Below are 3,905 nucleotides of genomic sequence, written 5' to 3'. Positions count from 1 at the left end.
TTATGTCCAAGTTCAAAGTCCTAGGCTCTAGGGGCTGCTTGAAAGCCCCTCAACCTTGGGGTCCAGCTCTGCCTCCTGCTCCTGGCCCACTGGAGCTAGAGGCATTTCTTCACTCAGACAGCTGTTGGCTGCTGAGGCTGAGAAGCCTCAAGGTGGACAAGTAAAAAGGCACAGTTCCGATGTTACCAGTCCACACAGCAGGCCATTAACTTAAGTCCACTGAAAGTCCCAAGGTCGGCAGAACATAGTAGGCTGCTGAGCAACGACACAGCTACATGCAGGTCCAAGCGTGCCAAAGGCTAGAGAGCATTCTCAAAGCTTCTGTTTAAATACAGGAAGCAGACCACATACCCAAAGGCAGCTACTCAGCTGCTCCTGGTAGATTCCACCATGGAGTTGATTACCACTCTCATCGTGGGGAATACTACGTCCAGCTGCTCAGCCACTCAACCAGGCCTAGCCAAGTTGACATACAAACATAACCATCACAATAGTAAAAAGGACAAAAGTAATTATAATAATAGCAGCTTTAAAACAGGCAAAAACACATAAACTAAAAAACAGAAAACAGAAAAAAAATTAGGGCAGGTAACCCAGGATCTGTCCAGGCACACAGACTGGGATGGAATTCCTGCTGGCCCAGAAGGTGGGTTGGAGTAGGGATGGCCGCATCTCCATTCACCAAGAGGGTGTGAGGTATAAGAGTAACAAGGGGAACATTGCACCTTTCCAGTTGTCCAGGTCCGGAACGTCCTTGGGGTTCTTGGCAAGTGGGGCCTGTTCTTAAGTCCCTGGAATCTGGGAGAACACTGTCACTTTAAATATCCAAAATGGTCAAGCCACTTGTAAACATTCAAAATGACTGCAGCCTCTGCACAGAGAAAAGCCCACAGCTCAGCCTGCCTTCATCTTTGCTGTTTCTCCTTTTATTCACCAGCCACCAGAACACTCTTCCATGTAGCTCCTAGGTAGCAGGGCCGATTTTTAGGTTAATTCTTAGGTCCTATTTACCACTCGGCAATATCTAAGCTGTCTGTGCTGTCAGGATCACTGCCAGACCGCAGCTCCATATGTCTCCTTTTTGATGTTTTCATGCAGATTCTTCTGCTAGTTGGAGTTTAGTCCACTTCTGTATCTTTCCCTTCAAGGCTCAGGGGTCCAGGATTATCTTCTGTATCTGTGTTAGTTGTCTTCCCTTTTCTTTGTTGAAGAGGGTCTGTGCAGTCTTTCTGCCTATCTCGTCATCTTACAGGAGCCTGCCGGAACATAAATTTTTCCTGAGCACGTTAAGCCCCTTCTCTTGACTGATTTAGTTGTCTTCATGATTTCAGGGTACTTTTTGTTTTTCCTATTTTATCCTTAAGTTTCTTTCTTTCCTGTTAGTTGAGTTCTCTTTTTCACAGGCACCAGTTATTCTTGGATTGAATCATCATTCATACCTAAAATCTTTTTTTTTTCCTAATTGCTTTAATCTGTGTAATTTTTCTGTGTTCCCTGGGATAAAACAAGGCATTTCTCGAATGGCAGTAATTTTCAGCTATATCTTTTATGTTCCTTAGTATATTTGTTTTACTTCTTAATTCTCTGGTGATTTTATTGTGGTCTTAGATTTGTGTTATTAGCTTCCAGAGATGTTTGATTTCATTATCTTGGGGGTTGGATCAATGGTAAGGGTGGTGAGAGTCTGTGTGTTTTTATTCTGCCATCTTTATGCGTAAGTTCCTTGAATTTTAGTTAAATGAATCTGATTTTAAAAATGATAATAGGTTCTACCAAAGACACAATGAAACAATTAGTCCAAGGTACTAGAGGAGCATGTGAATGTCAGCCTACATGACACTGAGACCAGAAGAACTAGATGGTGCCAGGCTACCACTGTCAACCACTCAGAAAGAGATCAGTGAAGGAGATCCTGGATAGAGTGGGAGAAAAATTTGGAACTAAACTCAAAATCATAAAAAAGACCTGACTTACTGATCTCATAGAGACTGGTGAAATCCCCAAGACTATGGCCACTAGTCACCTTTCAGGCCTAGAATTGAACTCACTTCTGTGGCTTCCAGCCAAACAATAGACAGGCATGTAAGGTGAACATTTATATCAGGTATATACACTCCTTAGAATAGTCAATCATGGGAGATCATAAGGACAGCATTTGCTCAGGGAGATAGCTCAGAGGGCAGGAATGTATAGGAAAGGATACAGGGAAACGGTAACCACTAGAAGGAAGTAGGAAGAGAGCTGTTATGTTATAGGGATTGCAACTGGTGTCATGAAACAAAATGTGTGTGAACTGTTACATGGAAAATGAATTTTCTCTATAAACTTTCATCCAAATCACAATGGGGAAAACAAGGAAAAAAAAATTCTATATTCACAGAGTATAAATTTCAGAAGGATATTTGATTAAAAGACAAAAAATAAATCCCATGGCTCTCAAGTTGATTTCAACTTATAGTGACCCATAGGACAGAGTAGAACTCCTCCATAGAGTTTCAAAGGCTGTAATCTTTATGGAAACAGACTGCCACATCTCTCTCCTGTGGAGCAGCTGGTGGGTTCAAACTACTGATGTTTTGGTTACCAACCAAATGCTTTCCTATGTCATCAGGACTCCTTTTGGTTAAAAAAGAGACTGAAAATTCTTTCTGTCCTGTCTTCAGCCACCTACTTTCTCTCCTTAGAGGCAACCAGCATAAATTATATAGTGTTCCATAGATACTCTATTAAGCTATGTTTGTATCACTTAGATACAATAATTTTTTCTTGGAAAAATTATTCTTACTTGATTTGACAAATCGTAACAGTTTTACTACATGTGGAGTTATATTTAGAAGAACTTAGAACACATTTAACATTATCATATTTTATCTAGGTTAATTAATTTTTATCATGATGATTTGGTCATTTTACCTATTAAAACATCTGAAAATTTGTGAAACTATTGGAAGGTGATTGTTTTGGTCACCTAGTGCTGCTCTGACAAGAATATACCACAAATGGGATGGCCTTAACAAACAGGAGTTTATTCTCTTGCAGTTTGGAGGCTTTCTGTCTGAGTTCAAAGTGCCAGGCTCTAGGATCTGTGTGAAAGCCCCTGACCTTGGGCTTCATCTCTACCTCTTGCTGCCAGCCCACTGAAGCTAGAGGCATCTCTTTACTCACGTAGCTACTGGCTCCTGAGGCTAACAAGACAAATAATGTCACAGCCCCGTGTTAACCAAAACACATGGCAGGCCATTAATTCAAGTCAATTGAAAGTGCCAAGGTGGGCAGAGTATGGCAGGCTGCTGAACAACGACTCGGCTACATGCAGGGTTCAAGCATGCCATAAGCTAGAGACCATTCCCAAAGCTGTTTCTTATATACAGGAAGCAGACCACATCCCTACATCCCTGGTGGTATAGTAGTTAAAGTTCTTGGCTGCTAACCAAAAGGTCAGTGAATTGAAACCACCAGCTGCTGTGCAGGAGAAAGATGTGGCAGTGTGCTTCTGTAAAGAGTTACAGCCTTGGAAACCGTACGGGGCAGCTCTGCTCTGTCCTACAAGGTTGCTATGACTTGGAATCTACTTGATGGCAGTGAGTTTCTTGCTTTTTTTTTTTCTTTTCTTGGTTTACTTCTTACAGAAGCAGACTGCCACATCTTTCTTCTGCAGAGTGGCTGGTAGAGCTGAACTGCCAACCTTTTGTTTAGCAGCCTAGTGCTTAACAACTGTGCTATCAGGGCTCCTTCCCAGCTGTATTCCAAAAAAACCAAACTCACGGCCATTGAATTGATTCTGAATCATAGTGACCCCCCATTGGGTTTCCAAGGCTGTAAATATTTACAGAAGCAGACTGCCCTATCCTTCTTCTGCAGAGCAGCTGGTGGGTTCAAACCACCAACCTTTTGGTTAATAGCCA

The sequence above is a fragment of the Orycteropus afer genome, unplaced genomic scaffold, assembly GCF_000298275.1.
Source record: "Orycteropus afer afer isolate SDZICR_OR568_19922 unplaced genomic scaffold, OryAfe1.0 scaffold00058, whole genome shotgun sequence".
NCBI classification, from domain to species: domain Eukaryota; kingdom Metazoa; phylum Chordata; class Mammalia; order Tubulidentata; family Orycteropodidae; genus Orycteropus; species Orycteropus afer.
Note: the sequence above shows the minus strand (reverse complement) of the source record.